Here is a 19758-nt window from a genome sequence, read left to right on the forward strand (position 1 = left end):
ACTGAGCCACCCAGACACCCCTGCTTTTCTTTTTTAACATTAATTCAGCTATTTAAAATCTTTTTTGGTTCCATACAAATTTTAGAATTGTTTGATCTAGCTCTGTGGAAAATGCTGGTGGTATTTTGATAGGAATTGCAATTAATGTGTAGATCGCCTTGGTAGTATAGATATTTTAGCAGTATTTGTTTTTCCAATACATGAGCATGGGATGTTTTTCCATTTCTTTGTGCCATCTTCATTGCCATTCATCTGTGTTCTATAGTTTTCAGAGTACAGATCTTTTACTTCTTTGGCTACGTTGACTTCTAGGTATCTTAAAGTTTTTGATGCAACTGTAAATGGGACTGATTCCCTGATTTCTCTTTGTGCTGCTTCATTGTTTGTGTATAGAAATGCAACAGATTACTGTACATTGATTTTATATCCTGTGACTTTGCTAAATCCATCTATCAGTTCTAGCAGGTTTTTGGTGGAGTCTTTTGGGTTTTCGACATAGAGTATCATGCCATCAACAAATAGTGAAAGTCTGACTTCTTCCTTGATGATTTGGATGTATTTTATTTCTTTTTGTTGTCTGATTCCTGAGGCTAGGATTTCCAGTACTATGTTGAACAACAGTGGTGAGCGTGGACATCCTTGGCATGTTCCTGACCTTAGGGAAAAAGCTGGCAGTTTTTCCCCACTGAGGATGATATCAGCTGTGGGTCTTTTGTATATGGCCTTATGATGTTGCAGTATGTTCCTTCTATCCCTACTTTCTTTAAGGTTTTTATCAAAAAAGGATGCTGTAGGGGCACCTGGGTGGCTCCACTGGTTAAGCGTCTGCCTTGGGCTCATGGCGTGATCCCACAGTCCTAGGATTGAGCCCTGTATTAAGGCTCTCTCCCTCTCCCTTTGTTGTTTCCCCTGCTGTGCTCTCTCACTCTCTCTCTCTGTGTCAAATAAATAAATAAAATCTTTAAAAAACAAAAAAGGATACTGTATTTCGTCAAATGCTTTTTTCTGTATCTACTGAGAGGATCATATAGTTCTTACTCTTTCTTTTATTAATATGGTATACCACGTTGATTGATTTGAGAATATTGAATCATGCCTGCAGCCCAGGAATAAATCCCACTTGGTCATAGTGAATAATCCTTTTAATGTACTGTTGGATTCGATTAGCTAATATCTTGTTGAGAATTTCTGCATCTATGTTCATCAGGGATATTGGTCTATAATTCTCCTTTTTAGTGGGATCTTTGTTTGGCTTTGGAATCAAGGTAATGCTGGCCTAATAGAATGAGTTGGAAATCTTCCTTCCATTTCTATTTTATGGAACAGCTTCAGAAGAATAGGTATTAATTCTTCCTTAAACATTTGGTAGAATTCCCCTGGGAAGCCATCTGGCCGACAATAGTTTGTGGGAGATTTTTTTTTTTTTAAGATTTTATTTATGTATTTGACACAGAGAGAGAGGTCATAAGCAGGCAGAAAGAGAGGGGGAAGCAGACTCCCTGCTGAGCAGAGAGCCCGACGCGAGGCTCAATCCCAGACCCTGGGATCATGACCTGAGCCGAAGGCAGAGGCTTTAAACCACTGACCCACCCAGGCACCCCTGTGGGAGATTTTTGATTACTGATTCAATTTATTTGCTGGTTATTGGTCTGTTCAAATTTTCTATTTCTTCCTGGTTCAGCTTTGGTAGTTTATGTTTCTAGGAATTTATCCATTTCTTCCAGATTCAACAATTCTTAGCATGTAATTGTTCATCATACTCCCTGAAAACTGATTGTATTTCTGCAGTGTTGGTTGTGATTTCTATTTCATTCATGATTTTATTTATTTGAGCCCTTTCTCTTTTCTTTTGATAAGTCTGGCTAGAGGTTTATCAATTTTGTTAATTACAAGCTGTTAAAAACCAGCTCCTAGTTTCGTTGATGTGTTCTACTTTGTTTTTTTTTTTTTTTTTTTTTTAATTTCTGTATCACTGATTTCTGCTCTAATCTTTATTATTTCCCCTTCTTCTTCTGGTTTTAGGATTTACTTGCTATTCTTTTTCCACCCCTTTAGGTGTAAGGTTAGGCTGTGTATTTGAGACTTTTACTTCTTGAGGAAAGCCTGTATTGCTCTGTACTTCCTTCTTAGAATCACTTTTGCTGTATTACAAAGATTTTGAACTGTCACATTTTTATTATCATTTGCTTCTCTGTATATTTTTTTTTATTTCTTCCTTAGGTTCCTGGTTAACCCATTCATTCTTTAGTAGAATTTTTTTAACCTCCATGGATTTGTGGTCTTTCCAAAATTTTCTTGTACTTAACTTCAAGTTTCATAGTATTGTGGTCTGAAAATACACATGGTATTATCTCAACCTTTTTTTACTGGTTGAGGCCTAATTTGTGACCCTATACATGATCTATTCTGGAGAATATTCCATGTGCACTTGAAAAGAATGTGCATTCTGCTGCTTTAGGATGAAATGCTCTGCACTTGCCTATTAAGTCCATCCAGTCCAGCATGTCATTCAAAGCCTTTGTTTTCCTTGTGATCTTCTGCTTAGATAATCTGTCTCTTGCTGTGAGTGGGCTGTTAAAGTCCTCTACTATTTTTATATAATTATCAATGAGTTTCTTTGTTTGTTATTATTTCGTGTATTTGGCTACTCCCAAATTGGGGGCATAAATATTCACAATTGTTAGATCTTCTTGTTAAATAGACCCCTTTATTATTATATAGTTCCCTTATTCATCTCTAATTACACTCTTTGGTTTAAAATCTAATTTATCTGATATAAGGATAGCTACTCCAGCTTTCTTTTGATGTCCATTAGCATGATAGATGTTTCTCTACCTCCTCACTTTCAATCTGAAGGTATCTTTGGGTCTAAAATAAGTCTCTTGTAAGCAGCATATTGATGGGTCTTATTCTTTAATCCATTCTAATACACTATGTCTTTTGATTGAAACACTGAGTCCATGTACATTCAGAGTAAATATTAATAGATATAAATGTAATGCATTGTATTACCTGTAAGTTCACTGTTCCTATAGGTTATCTCTGTTCCTTTCTAGTCTTTGTTGCTTTTGGTCTCTCTTTCCTGCTCAAAGTGTCCCCTTTAATATTTCTTGCAGACTGGTTTAGTGTTCACAAACTCCTTTAGTTTTTGCTTGTCCTGAAAACTCTTTATCTCTCCTTCCATTCTGAATGACAGCTTTGTTGGATAAAGTAATCTTGGCTGGATATTTCTCCCATTTAGCACTTTAAATATATCATGCCACTCTCTTTTGGCCTGCTCGATTTCTGTGGACAAATCTGCTGCTAACCTCATGTGTCTACCCTTATAGGTTAAGGACCTTCTGTCCCTAGCTGCTTTCAGAATTCTCTCTTTATCTTTGTATTTTGCAAATGTCACTACGATATGTCTTGGTGCTGACCTATTTTCATGAACTTTGCGGGGAGTTCTCTGTGCCTCTTGGACTTGAATGCCTGTTTCCTTCCCCAGATTAGATAAATTCTCAGCTATAATTGTTCAAATAAACCTTCTGCCCCTTTTCCCACTTTTCTTCTTCTTGGACTCCTATGATACAGATATTATTGTGCTTTATGGAATCACTGAGTTCTCTAAGTCTTTATGCATGTTCTAATAGTTCTCTTTCCTTATTTTCAGATTCATTATTTTCCATAATTATATCTTCTATATCATCTATTTGATCCTCTGCTTCTTCCATCCTCATTGTGATTACATCCAGTTGGTTTAGCTTCTAAGTTATGGAATTTTTTATTTCATTCTGCCCAGTTTTTACACATCTCCTCTCTGCAGTCAGGTTTCTCTGGTGTCTTTTTGCTTCTTTCAAGCCCAGCTGGTATTTTTATGACTGTTGATTTAAATTCTTGTTCAGATATATTGCTTATATCTATTTTGAGCAAACCCCTACCTGTGATTTCTTCTTAATTTTTATTTTGGAGAAAATCTCTATCTTGTCATTACATCTAGATTCCTGTCTTTTGCATATTATGAAAGCTTGTTATGTTTCCTGTTCCTGAGAGTAACAATGTATGAAGAATGGACCATACATTGTCCAGGGCCTGGAGCTCCAGGACAGCTTTCTGGTGTATGCTGTGTGCACTCTCTTCTGTGTTTTGGCCTTATTTTCACACAAGTCAGTCCTCTACAAAGTTCCTCCTTGTTTGCAGTGGGGAGTGTCTGGACCTTTAACAAGAGGTTCTTTGATTTGTTTGTTAAGATAAGCTGATTTTAAAAAAATAATAATGAAAAACTTGATCCAAGAAAAAAGGAAAAGGAACAAAAAAGGCAAACAAACAAAAAACTATAAGCCTAACTCCAAAGAATAAGAAAGAAGGAAAAAAGAAAATGGAAAAGGTAAAAAACAAAAACAAAAAAAAAAACAAAAAACAAAACCAAAAAAAAACCTTGATCCAAAATATAAGAAAAGGAAACAAATAAACCAACAAATGAACAAAAAACTGTAAGTGTGATACTAAAGGGAGAAAAAAATCAAATTAAATTAAAACATAAAAAATACAAATAAATTAAATAAATTAAAAACTTAAAAATTTAAAAATTAAAAAAAAAAAAAAAGTCTGGTCCTATTTCTACCAGAACTGAAGCTGAGCCTTTGGAGCACTCTATGATCCATAGACTTGGTACATGAGGGGGGCCCATGTTGATCTTCCGAAGGAGAGGCCTGCGGAACTGACTCATAATCAGACATGCCCTTGTCAGATGCCCCTACCAGCCAAGGGGGGTAGGGTTTCGTGTGAGTGACTCCAGTTTTTACTCCACTGGAGCCACTAGTGTTTCTCTCTGAAGTCCAGCTGTGCTGGTGGGCAGGCGCAATGGCAATGGCACCATCCTTTCCTCTCGTCCCCAGGGAAGGGAACTCATAGTCACCACTGTATATGAGGCCCTCACAGAAAGGCAAACAATCTCCTCTACTGTGTCCCAGGCTTTCATCAGATCCCTGCCCTCAACCTGTTTGTGCCTGGCCATCAGCACACCCAGTACCGCCATTCTCCTGTGGTTTTTTCCTGGCAGGTGACTGGGATTCAAAACTCTAAACCTTAAAGGGCACAACAAAGCATGGACCTGCTCTCCTCCCCCTGGAGGACAGATTCACAGTACACCTGGAACATTCTGTCCCAGAAAAGCAGGTGCATGGTGTGCACGGGGTGGCTAGAGTCTATTGTCACATACTGAGAAAAAGCTGCAACCAGGTTATCTGCCTTCTGCAATGGGTCTCTGTCCCCTGCTATTGAGCTCAGTGGTTCCTGGTGGGCTTCTGTCATCAGAGAGGCAAAAACTCTCTTCCAAATGTACTCCACGAAGGGGAGCAATCTCTCCCACTGTTACCCAGAGGATCCCCTCAATGCAATGTATTGTGCGATCCCCACAAATTGCTCTCTCTCTTGCTCTCTCCCTGACTTTGTCCTATGAAAGGGCTTCCCTCCTGTTTAAGGCATTGGTTTTTCTCTCCCCATTTCATGACTCTGACTCTCCCATATGCCATATTCTTTCCCTCCAACTGTGCAGACTGTTTTCTTAATCCTCAGATTGATTTCCTGGTTGTTCAAAATGATTTGATGCAGATCTAGCTGTGTTCAAGGGACAAGACAAGCTCAGGATCCCTTGATCACTCTGCTATCTTAACTCCTCCCTCTGAGAGTCTCTTTCTCCCCTCCTACACTTACTGGTTTCCAAAACTGTAGTATCCTAGCAGTCATTCACTTTTTAGAGTTCGATCACTTGTATCTCTCAAGTACCTGTCAATCAAATCCTACTTTTGTTGACATTTGTTCCTATTAGGTTAAATTTACAAGACATCATGTGTCCCTTTCATAAAGCAGAAGGAAGACGCATCTTGAAGATGCTGTACTGGAGGTAACATTGATGAGATCCCACAGATTTAAAAGGTGGTGCAACCAGTGGTCCACAAAAGCTTTGTGATCTCTGTTACTTCATCATTCTTGACAGTAACCTACGTAGTGGTTAATTATTTTCTACTTTGCTGAATACATCAAGTAAAAATCCACAGAATATATTAACCGAAGTCAATAAGTAAAGAATGAAACACTTAAAAGCCTTATGTCTAGACAGGAAATCCACTCTGATGATACACACTTAATCATGTATGTTACTTTAACGATCAGTGTTACAGTTCAATTAGTAATTTTACTTATTAGATGCATTTTTCCTAGGAGAATTATTCATCTCAGTTTTTAAAACATGTTCCAATCCCAATTAAACACATCTCTTGGAAGAAATTCCCATCAGAGCTCTTGGTCTGTCCTCAGGCTCCTCGTTGAAATTGTCACTTAATACCGTTAAATTCTGTTTTCTCTCAATCATCTCTAACTCTCTGCCTAAACATATATGACAGACAGAATCTTTACATGAACATATAGGTAAGACCAAAGAAATTGTATTTAATACTAGGTAAGTAATCCATGCCTTTTGCTTTGTTTTGTTCCAAAAAAACAACTTACTGCTTCTCAAGAAATTAGTCCCAAATGAGTCAAAGATAGTACAGAAGACCTCACTCTAAAACTGCTTCAGGCACCTGGGTGGTTTAGTCAGTTAAGCATCTGCCTTCAACTCAAGTCATGAACCCAGGGTTCTGGGATAGTCTCACATCAGGCTCCCCGCTCACTGGGGAGTCTGCTTGTCCTTCTACCCTGCCCCCTTGCTCATGATCTTCCTCTCTCTCTCACATCCCCTCACTCTCTCTCTCTCTCAAATAAATGTATAAAGTCTTCAAAAATAAAATAAAAATAAAATAAAATAAAACAAAGCATAATACTTCTTTCTAGGGGAACCTGGCTGGCACTGTCAGTAGCATGTGATTCTTGATCTCAGGGTTGTGAGTTCGAGCTCCACACTGAGTGTAGAGACTACCTAAAAATAAAATCTTTTTAAAAATAAATAAACAAAACCATTTCTTTCTAGGAAAATAATTTTAACACTATATGGGCATGTGAGATTTAGTTTACAACTATTATATAACCACAAAAGAAGAACATGTAAAGAATAAGGATTACATAAGAAACATCTTAAATAGTAGTAGTGGAGGGGCACCTGGCTGGCTGAGTCAGGAGAGCATGTGCCTCTTGATCTCAGGGTCATGAGTCCACACCCCATATTGGGCATAGAATCTACTTTAAAAAAAGAAAAAAAGTAGTAGTGGAACGGTAAGATTTAAGGCAAAAATAAAGTTGAAAAAGGATGATGATATGGGGTGGATGATATAAGTTTGTCATCATTTTTACCTTACATAAACAAACAAAGCAGAGGGTTTCAAGTAGGAAAAGTTGTTTCTCTCCAATTCCATGTGCAAAAGAATCAACATCTAAAATTCCAGTAAAGTTAAAAACTAATGTCAAAGTAAATTATTTTTACTATTCAATGGTCTCTTGCTATACATATAAATGCTGAAGCAATGTAAGGTATTCATTCTCATAGCAAGAGAAATTGGTTGACTAACACAGTCTGTTACGAGAACTGTACTTCTGTTGGAATGATTAATCATTGGTCTTACTGAGGTTAAGACGATAAAATAAGAGTTATTCCTTGAGTCATTATCTTTAGATGGTCCTACAAGTTGATTTCAACTTGATGCCTCAAAGGTCATGTCTGTATTTTTGTCTAAGTTTACTTTAAGTGGGACCTTTAAAGATATTTATTGATTCACAGTTGATATGCTTTTCTGCAAAAGATTATGAGGAAATTGGCAATTACACCAGAGATAGTTGATATCAAACTCTTGCTTTTATTTTTTAATGGAATAAACTTTCATTTTAATTTTAAATATTATGTCAACTAAAGAAAACTAATGTGTTTAAAACTAGGTTTGCCTGGACTAATTCTCTCTTGAAGATACAGACAACGTCATAAAATGAAAGCGTATTGTGAGTATGTGACTTGAATGTGTGCGGAGAGGTAACAATCTGTGGTTAAGAATGCCTATGTAATCAAAGAAAAGATGCAGGAGTTCAAAGAGTAAGATAATTCATCATACCTCTGAAAATATTTTATTTTGTGAGTTTTCCAAAATAAATGAATGCAACATTCAGATCTATTTTTAAAACTACTGATGTCTAGACTTGTCCCTTGAATTGTTATTTCTTCTAAAGTCTTTTGAACAAACTATTATGGTCTAAACCAATCATTTCTGAGTAACCATTCTCATTAGTCCAGTTATATGATTGGTTGGCAATGATTCTCTTTGGTTAATTGGAAAGATTAGCTGTGCCATATTGAAAGAATTGGTGATAATAAAACCAAACTACCTGCCTAATGACACAATTTAGATCTCATTAGTAGCCTGTAGAGCTTCAGTGTATAAGGGTTGTTACAAGAAGATGAAGGGCTGGAATCTCATCAGAGGCCCCCTCTTTTAAGCTTAAATCTGTGCTAGTCCTAATAGAGATGTCAGAAGTGCTCTGACCTTACCGAGTTGTAAGGCAGAAAATAAATTAAGCAGGATATTGGCTAATTAATCTTCAGCTAATATTATTAGAAACATGACAGGCACTTCCTTCTTGTAGCATTTAAACCTGTATTCACATTTCTACTGTATGAACTATTTTACTATTTTTTAAATTGTGTTCTCATTATTTAACAATCTTTACCTCTCCTCCTGGCCACCGACAGGGTATGAATTCCTGGAGAGCAGGGACTCTATTTAACTGGTCTTTATTTCTGTTCCAGAAGGGCATTCATTAAAAGTAAGTTGAAGAAACTGAATTAAAAATTGAAACATGCTAACACTTAAAAAGTACATTGGAGGGGGAAAAAAATCACATAAAAGCTAGGATAGATGACCAGGGTTAAACAGGCGCACAAACTAGAGACATTTCCCAATTACATCCACAGTGGAGAGGTCCTACCTTGGAAGAGAGGGATGGTCTTTGAGCCAAGCAGTCTTGAGGTTGGTTGCCACCTGGTGGCCTCAGGGAGTAACAAGCCTCTGAGTCGGCTTGAGTTCCATACTGCTGCAAAACTGAACCCCAAACTGCAATAGCTCAGGTATACCGGATATTTATTTCCTGTTTACAGGGTTGCAGGAAGCACAGCCATTCTCTGAAGAGCTCCAGGCTGTAGTGGCACACGGTGCTTCTCTTACAAGACATTGGAGAGAACTGGCCAGACCTCAATGCAAGAGAGTCAAAGAAATGTAGTCTAGCCATGTGCCCACCAGAATTCTATTTTTATGGAAGGAGAGAAAGGCTATGGAGAGTAGATGGAAGTCTCTGCCATACTTGGTTTTTTTCATTTGTAAAAATAACATCCAACTCAGACTGTATCTCCAGAATTAAATGATAAAAACCCACAAATACATTAATTATCCAAGATAAGAGAAAATTACAAGTACAAGAAATTAGGTATCATATCTAGAAAAGCCCTTGATTCTTAGAAGAAATTAATAAGGGATAGTTTCCGTTCATGTGAGTAGGAATACCTGCATGATATTTTATTCTATCCTTGGGAGAACCCAAGAGTTATAGATAATTCGTACAGAAAAGTTCATGTATTCACATTTACTAAAGGGTCACTGTGCACCCACTCTGCGTCAGGCACTTTGCTACAGTCATACGACACAGTAATAAATAAAATCCTGCCTAACACATATTACATAGGAATGACAGAGGAAACTTTAGAGCATAGTTATTTAGAATCTTATCTTCTGAGGGGAATCAATTCTATTTCTACACTGCTCTGTTGTAAGTATAAGGCTATAAGGAAAACAAAATGTTTGTGTTTTACTTCATTTACACAGATAATTTCTCCAATAATTAAAAGCCATTGTGATATAGGCTATTAAAAAAGAAAAACACAGCATGTTGTGAGAGCAACTAATTGAGGGATCTAACCTAACCTAGGGTGATAAAAGAATGCTTCCCTTCTGAACTGACATGTAGAGTGCAGCCTAAAGAACAAATGAATATTTGCCAGATGACAGGACGGGGGTGACAAAGCATTCCAAGCAGAGGAATTTACATGCATATGTTTCCAATGCTGGAAGAAGCATGAGCATTGGCTAACCTGAAATTAGGCAAATATGACCAAAAGGCATACAATGAGAGAAGAATAGTATGATATGAGATTCAGTAAACTACATCATACCGAGACTCAAAGCTTATGTCAAGGCATTTAAACTTTATTCAAAGAATAACTGCAATCTACAAACTTTGAAGCAAAGGTATAGCACGATCTAATCTACAATGTAAAAACTTCAATCTAGCTGTTAGAGAATGAATTAAAAGGAATGAAAAGTAATTCAATGGAACAAATTCAAAGACGTTTGCTATGTTGTAAGCCAAGTACCGTTTTGGCTTGGATTAACGTAGTGAAAAGGAGATGAAGAGAAGAAAGCTGAATCAAGCAGTATGTTCAAGGTAGAAGATTAGTCTATGGTAACTGACTAAATGGAATAAGGACTGAAAGGAGGAATAAGGGAGAAAAAAATTAAATAATAATCCCAATGGTTCTCATTTGAGTAAGAGGGAAGATAATGGATGGAATATTCTGATTTAAGAAATAGAAAGAAATGCCTCCAGGGAAAATTTTAAGGGAAAAGTTTATTATCCCTTACAGATTCCTTCTAAAAGTTTTTTTTTTTTTTTCCTCTCCACTAATGTAATACTACATCCTATTCTTAGATAACTGGAATCCTTTTTTTTTCTTTTAATCGGAGATGTGCACATATGCTCAGAGTAATCTTACGTACTATTCGCCTTAGAATAATGCTTGCTAAAATATGTGAAAAGTAAATAACTCACAGACTAGCAAGAACATACTCTTGCACATTAGAGCTTCCCCCCCACCCTGCTTTACAATGACCACTCTTAAACTCAGAGTAAAATTAGTTTGAATGTGTTAAAAAGCAAAATCCAACTGAGTAAATTTGAAGATCTAACTGGCTTTATTAAACAATTCATGAATTGGGCAGCATTCTGTCTAGCAGGTAGAGGGAAACTCCAAGGAGCTGTATGAAATGGAAGGTTTCTATAGAATGAGAATGGGGCAAGAAAGTTATTAGCAAGAGAAAATGACTGCTCCAGGCAAGGTCACATTCTCGGAGCGAGGGGGAGAAGGAGCAGGAGGTCTTATCCTGCAAATGAGCTCATCTTAGATCTTCCTTTTGAAGATGGAGAGAGTCCATGTGGTAGACACCATTGGTGCTGATTGATAAATTCCTGAAACTCATTGGTTAAGACTACATTTCTGGGGGAGGATGAAACTGTAATTATATTAGGTATTATGTTAAATGATGCCATCTTGGGCCCGTGGTTTCCTTTTTAGCAGATGCTATAGTTTGGCAATAGCGTAGAGTAACCTTATCGTTGAGTAAACTATAATACTCAGTTTCCTTATGGGATAGTTATGGGATAGTTATTGTAGAGGCTGCTTTAGGCAAACAGACTTAAGCAATGGAATGCAGAAAGGGCCACAGTGACCATCTGGCTGAATAAAGACAGGCCCATCAGGCGACCTACCTCAAAATATCCATAGGCGCAGGGCGCCTGGGTGGCTCAGTGGGTTAAGCCTCTGCCTTCGGCTCAGGTCATGATCTCAGGGTCCTGGGACTGAGCCCTGCATCAGGCTCTCTGCTCAGCAGGGAGCCTGCTTTCCCCTCTCTCCCCGCCTCTCTGCCTACTTGTGGTCTCTGTCTGTCAAATAAATACATAAAATCTTTAAAAAAAAAAAAAAATCCATAGGCCCTAACAGACCAATGGGCTACTTACAAACAGGCACAGTTACCAAAAAAGGGAGATTTCTTATACATTGTCATACTTCCTTTACCTGCCCTCTTTAAAAACGGCCCCTACCCACTGCCTCCTGGCAGACAGCCTCTCCTCTGCCGTCCTGCCTGCTGCTCCCTTGCAGTATAATCAGGAAACTTCTATCTCCTTTGTTCTGCCTCAGTGAATTCCTGTCACAGCCCCCACCACCGGCTTCCACCCATCAGTCACCCCACATTTGGGGCCCTCATCTCATCAGGAGAAACACCTTTACCTACCACAGTTATCATTCCTTCATCTGTGATTAGAACTAAATGAGGTAATTCACATGAGTTCTTGCACATTGTCAACAGGCAGTAAAACAACTGGTATTATGGTAATATAAGTACTGATAAGTATTGATAAGAATTTTTATCAAATAAATTCAGAAATATTATCTATTTTTATGCTAAGATATTTACTTTCTTCTCTTTGATCATTATAACAAAACTAGTACATTCTGCCTAATCAAAATTCTTTGTCCTTTCTCAGCAACTTACATATTTCAAAATACTTTTATGTGCATTAATTAGTTCATTTGGGCTTCACCAAGATAATCATGCCAAATACTATTATTCACATTTGTGATTAAGAAAACTGAACCTCAAAAGCAAATTTCATTTATCATATAGCTAACATATAGAGAAGCCAGAATTATAAACTAGGTCTTCTAATCCTTTGACCAACAATAAAATACAACTCGATATAGAGTCTGTAAGGAAAGAAAGCTGCCTTGTGTGGAGAAGAAATAATCTATATAAAAATTCACTTTTAAGGACTCATCTGTAGTTTAATGCTATAACTTTGCATTTGAAAAACAGTCTGTGGTGGAATCTGTGAAATATATTATGCTAATTTTGGAAAGCACTTGGGATTCTGTTTCAGAATTTACAATCTTATGTAAATATGAATCTTTTGTCAGTGAGCTGCTGACTAGAGCTTGTCTGAGAATGAAAGAAATATTACTAATACTTGTATAAGTAATTATTTTTATAATTGTAGGTCATGGAAATTACAGTAATTCAGTAAACACTTATTATATATCTATTCAGCAAAAAACATATAATATTTATTAATATATGAAACTCCAAAAATACAAAAATAAATTAGACACAGCCCATGAGCTCAGAAAGTTCAAAATTCAAAGAGGAAAGGATTATATAAGAAAATTACTGGAACAGAGCTCCTACATTTTTCTATATTAAAATATTCTTTTATCTGCCTGTCTCTCTTTCTGGACTAAGAGCATCTTAAATTATCATTTCCTTAAAAAGTTAGGACTCCAAAAGGATGAGTAGGAGACACAAAGGGGCCCAGAGGGAGATTTTAATTCCAGGCAAAGGAAGTAGTATAAAGAGGTAGTGAGGTATGAAGCCATGGGTCCAGTAGCAGGAACGGCAGGTAGATCAGCATGGAGAGAAGATTAAGATCTATGTTGGAGGTAGAAAGCAGAAAGGATTTAGTAGATGTGGCAGGTGGCAGTGTGTCCAATTTGAAATATTCATTCAGTATGAGAAGAGCAGAGTTTGGCGAAAGACAAAGAATTCAAATTTAGACACGACACATCCATGTGACATTCAAATGAAAATCTCTGTATACACAGGTCTGTGCTTCCAAAATTAAAAGATTTTTAAATCATTCATGAATAAATGGTAATCAATGGGATTTCTCAAAAAGAAAAAAAAAAAAAAAAGTTCCTACTATAGATGTACTCCTTGCAGGAAAGGGGGGAAAAAAGTCTTCTTTTTAACACCACTGAAAGTGTTGCTAATCCTTGAAAAATCATACAATAGTGTACCAGAAAATGGAACTTTTGAAGTGCTGATGTGAAAACTTAGAATCTCTCCGTGTGCTGGAATTGTCAGAAAAGTGGCAGGCTTCATCTCTGCTATGATGGTTAAGGAGAGAGCTTACATTTTAAAAGAGCCAGGCTTCATCTGAGAATGCCTGTTTCACTCACAATAAGTGAAAATGAGACATATATTTTCCATTCAAAATTTTGAAGGTGGAAAAGGAAGTTGTTGTATGAGTGCTCTTCTACTTCTTTAGGGCTTCTAGAGTTCTGGTATGTCCTCTTGTCTTCCTTTATACTAATTCTCATCAGAAATGTATCTTACAACGAATTAACAACATTCTTGAAGCTTCACTTAGAGGCATTCAGCTTGAATAGCTTTTTTCATAATTGTTCATGGAGACAATTTCCCTGATTATTTTATGAGAGTTTTAAAACTATGCCGGAAGCAGAGAAATAAAATAGAATCTATTCTCCTCATTCTCATATTTTTAAGCAAAGCAGTGAAAATGCCATGGTAAGGGTAACCCAACAAGAAACAAAAATATTAGGTGTTCTAACTGGCTTAAACTCAATCAGGCTTAAAACTACACCTGTTTTACTGTGTTAGCCTGGTAAGCATTAAGTCAATAAAACATGGCCTATCTATGGGCATAACCCCAAAGGATATTTAATCCTGGCCTCTATAGCATTAAATCAAAAAAGAATCTTAAATGAATCAACAGAAACACTCTGGAGTGTACTTTTTTCTTATTTGACCTTTTATAAGCACATGAGCAACAGGCATACAGTCTCACTGGGTCTAGAAACCATTCTGAGCTGCTGCCTGAAAAAGTCCAAAGATAAATAAGAGAAACAACATGCTTCTTTATTTCTTCACTGAGCTCTCTTCTCTCTTTTCCTAGGGAATGATGTGTCATGGTCCAATGGCTATTAGAAATCATGTCCTTTTTCTTAACTTATGGCTCATTATATTATTGTATGTATCACTTCCATAAGCCAGACATAGAAGGATAGGCAAAAGTAGATCATAGGCGATAACTACAAACAAAATATATTCCTTTAGTTCCATATCCAGGGATGTGTTAAGACAGACTGGATGGTAATTTGTCTGACATTACTATAAAGGGTTGGAATTTGGAATAGTTGACATTATCAAACTGAAAAAAAACAAGGATAAGTTAGCAGCATGGATTGAAGCACTCATGAAAAGGGGGCATAGGAAAGCTATCAATAATTATTATCAACATTTATCAATATATTATCAATCATTATTGTCAATATAACAATTAAATACCCGGAAATCAATCTCTTCAAAGGGTCAGTAACAGTAATGGTACAGATAGTAGTCATAGCTAACAATTACTGACAACTTAATATGTGTCTGGCACTATTCAGAGAACTTTACATGTATGTATTATACCATTAGACCCTTAAGGCATAAGAAATAGACAAGTTGATCATCTTTATTTTACTGATAAAAAAACAACAATATACAAAAAAGTTAAGTAACTTCCCCCCAATCACACAGTTAATTGCTGGAGGAGCTACCTGGTAAAAGAGTTTATTCAATAATATCTATAAAAAAACCTCTATTTCTATATGGCAAAAGAGATACCTAAACAAATTTCCAACACAAAAAATTTACAAATGACCTGTAAGTGTAACAAATGTCATAGAAAGACATGGCTGAGGGGCGCCTAGGTGGCTCAGTGGGTTAAGCCTCTGCCTTCGGCTCAGGTCATGATCTCAGGGTCCTGGGATCGAGCCCCGCATCGGGCTCTCTGCTTGGCAGGGAGCCTGCTTCCCCCTCTCTCTTTGCCTGCCTCTCTGTCTACTTGTGATCTCTCTCTCTGCCAAATAAATAAACAAAATCTTTGGGGAAAAAAAAAAAAAAAAAGAAAGACATGGCTGAATTCTTAAGAAACTAAGAGAGCAAAACCAGGAAGAATACAAGGATACATAAGAATACACACTTACTCAAAGGCATGACTAAGAATGATTTATTCATCTCAGTAAAACAGAGTCTTTGGTTTTTGGTCATTTTCTTGGATCTCATAAGGTGGAATGTTAGAAGTGAGATCCTTACGAAAAGATGGAAGACTCAGAGTGTATAGTCTTAGTAAAACTAAGGTGAGGGGAAAAAATACTGTCAGAAAACAGAAAAAAAGAAAAGGAACTTTTAGCTTTTTGGAGAATCTAGATGAAAAAAAAATCTTTTTAATCACAGCTAAGCTTGTAACTCTATTTTATTCTCTCTGCAAGGTCTAACAGAAAACTCAAGTGGTAGCATCTGGAAGAATCAAAGGCAAATTTCCCAAGAAGCACAGAAATATCCAGAACTCTTTAGATTCTTGGAGGAAAAATATCCATGCTACATATGAAGTAAACACATAAGACTACATACACTTTAGGAAAATGAGATACCATCAGTGAGAGTTAGCAGAAACAACCAACAACCAATAGCAGAATTAAATATCCTATAGCATCATATAATGTAATTGTAAGATTCAGAATGTAAAAGAAGTATTTTAAAATATTTAAATACATTACAATGGAATAATAATTGAGAGCAATAAGATAATTGGCATTTTTTTGTTTTTTTATTTTTTGGTTTTTTGGTAGGCTCCAGGACCACTATGGAGCCCAATGCAGGAATTGAATTCACAACCCTAACATCAAGAGCTGAGCTGAGGCCAAGAGTTAGATACTTAACTGACTGAGCCACCCAAGCACCCCAAGGAAATTGTTTTTTAAAAGGCATATTTTAAAATAAGTGAATAATTCTAGAAATAAAAATGTTATGGCTAAAATTAAAGATATAGGGTGCCTGGGTGGCTCAGTGGTTTAAAGCTTCTGCCTTCGGCTTAGGTCATGATCCCAGGGTCCTGGGATCAAGCCCCACATTGGGCTCTCTGCTCTGCAGGAAGGCTGCTTCCTCCTCTCTCTCTACCTGCCTCTCTGCCTACTTGTAATCTCTGTCTGTCAAATAAATAAATAACAAATTAAAAAAAATCTTTTAAATTAATTAATTAATTAATTAAAAATATAGATTAAAATAAATGTTCACATTAAACAGATTATAAATAACTCAAAGGAAAATTAATGAATTAAAAAATATATAAGAAGAAATGACTGATAATATAGGCTAGGAAAACAATGAGTTGGAAGACAGAATATATGGAAGCAAAAATATGAAAGTCTAACATATAATTGGATGTGTAATTTTTGATAAGAAAATGAGGGAGAGAATATTTGAAAAGATAATGGCAGTATTTGCATAATGGACTAAAAGACAACTGAAATATACATATAGAGCTTTATAAATGATGTATTTCTTGATTTGTGGGCCAACTACAGTTCAATATGCATGGCTTACAAAAAGTTATCAAACTATGGGGGCACCTGGGTGGCTCAGTGGGTTAAAACCTCTTCCTTCAGCTCAGGTCATGATCCCAGGGTCCTGGGATCGAGCCCCACATCAGGCTCTCTGCTCAGCAGGAAGTCTGCTTCCCCCTCTGTCTCTCTGCCTGCCTCTCTGCCTACTTGTGATCTCTGTCTGTCAAATAAACAAATAAAATCTTAAAAAAAAAAAAAAAGTTATCAAACTATGAACTTTTCTGCCTCCATATTATACTTCAATAAAATGTTTAAAAAGGTTTAGGTTTTCTCAGAATTAATGAATATACAAATCATCAAGTATAGGAAGTAAAATTCTCATCTAGAAACCTCATATCAAAACTTCAGAAGAAAAAGATAAAGTTCTTAAAAATATCCAGAGAGAGGGGCACCTGAGTGGTTCAGTGGGTTGAGCCTCTGCCTTCGGCTCAGGTCATGATCTCAGGGTCCTGGCATCAAGCCCTGCATCAGCACTCTGCTCAGTGGGGAGCCTGCCTCCCCCTTTCTCTCAGCCCGCCTCTCTGACTACTTGTGGTCTCTCTCTCTCTCTGTCAAATAAATAAAATCTTAAAAAAAAAAAAAGATATCAAGAGAAATAAACAAAAACAGAGTAAATATAAAGGAATGCCATTGGAATTAAAAGAATACTCAGCAACAAAGGAAGATAAGACAGTGAAATGATATTTTCAAAGTCTTGAGTGAAGATAATTGCCAATATTTCATTTTATACCAAATACAATCATTTAAGAATGAAGATAAATTTTAAAATATTTTCCAATAAACAAAAACTGTAAAATGTACCATCAAAAATTACTAAATGTATTTTAAAACTTTGTTTCATGAAGAAAAAAATGTTCTTGAAAGGAAAAGCTGATAAAAAAATGGTAAAACTTTAAACAGAGATCTTAATAGCAATAGTCAAAATATATAAACTAAAATATGTATTTTTTAAAAATGAAAAAACTGAGAAGAAACATAGATGTGGAACGTGGTCAAGTGAGATCAAAAAAGAAATCAGGAAGGAAAAAAAAAAGAGAAAGAGAGAGAGAGAGAAATTTGAAGAGCAAATGAGAATTTTCCAGAAGCTAAGAAAGATAGTAATCCACATATTCAAGAAGCACTGCATTTAAGCACAATAAAAACAAAGAAAATCACATCTAGTCTCACCATAGAAAACCTGATGAAGCCAAATGGAGAAATCTGAAAATATGACGGAAGATTTTTACAGATGATTTCTTAATAGAAATGATGGAACTCAACTGACAATTGAACAAGTCCTTTAAAGTACTAAAAAAAAAAGTTGCCAATTTACATTTCTGCACACATATAAAATATTCTCCAAATATGAAGATGATATAAAGATATTTTCAAATGTGGCAAAACAAAGAAAACTGAGAGAATGCCACCAAAGAGACCTGCACAAAAAAGAATATTAAAGGGAGGTTACTAGGAAAGTATAAAAATAATCCAAGATGGAAACCTGGAAACATCAGAAAGAACAGAGTAACAGAATGAGTAAATGTGTAGTTAAATATGAAGTAATACTCGGGGCACCTGGGTGGCTCAGTGGGTTAAAGCCTCTGCCTTCGGCTCAGGTCATGATCCCAGGGTCCTGGGATCAAGCCCCGCATTGGGCTCTCTGCTCAGCAGGGAGCCTGCTTCCTCCTCTCTCTCTGCCTGCCTCTCTGCCTACTTATGATCTTTGTCTAATAAATAAATAAAATCTTAAAAAAAAATATGGAGTAATACTGACAATACAAACCAACCTAAGAAAGATACCCAACTCCCTAGATTAAAGCTCAGGATGTCTGTCTAATTGTTGATGGTTCACATTGTGGAAATAACGAACCATTATTACCATATCCTAACTACCTACAAAAGTCCTATGCCAAACAAATATTAAAGAAAAAAAAGAAAAAAAAAAACCAGAGTTGGATTTCCTATTGCCACTCCCTTCAACTAAATAAATCCTTTAAGTTGTCTTTCAAGGCTTGAATCAAGACCAATTTCACCATAAAAGGACATTAGATTTTATCATTTGGTATTTGTATTTGTTATATGACTATATCCCTTAGATGAAACCCCATCCCACTAACACCAGCAAAGCACAAATCTTTCATCATGACTTGTACACAATGCCATTCAAATCTGACACTTTGAACTCAGTTCTGGGAGAATGACTCTACCAATGCCCAGGTGACTTACTGATTTCACTTTCTGATAGATATAGACAGACAGACAGACAGACATATACATCTATACACATATAAAAGGGTACTTGGAATAAAAGGTCTCATACCAAAACAGGTGTCTTATAAAATTACTAATCCAAATGCATTTAAGAGATGAAAAATAGGGGCACCTGGGTGGCTCAGTTGGTTAAGTGTCTGCCTTCCAGGTCATAATCCCGGGGTCCTGGGATCAAGCCCCACATGGGCTCTCCACTCAACAGTGAATCCACTTCTCCCTCCACTCCTCCCCCTGTTCATGCTCTTTCCTTCTCTCTTACTCTATCAAATAAATGGATAAAATCTTTAAAACAAATTTTTCAAAAAGAGATAAAAAATAAGTAATGCCACTTTTAAAAACAATAAAATGTATATTCATAAAACCAATATAATTAGTGGTAATTATTCCTTAAAATTTTTTCTTACATTTAACAGTATTGAAAGAGTAGCCTTGCTCCTAAGCAACATTGACTACTATGCAGATGAAAAAGTGGAGTCTTGTTCTATGTAAGGGAGAAGGAAATGTCAAAGAGTCTTTCTGAAATGTTTTAGGAC

This window comes from Martes martes (assembly GCF_963455335.1).
Source record: "Martes martes genome assembly, chromosome: 4".
In the NCBI taxonomy this organism is placed as follows: Eukaryota; Metazoa; Chordata; class Mammalia; order Carnivora; family Mustelidae; genus Martes; species Martes martes.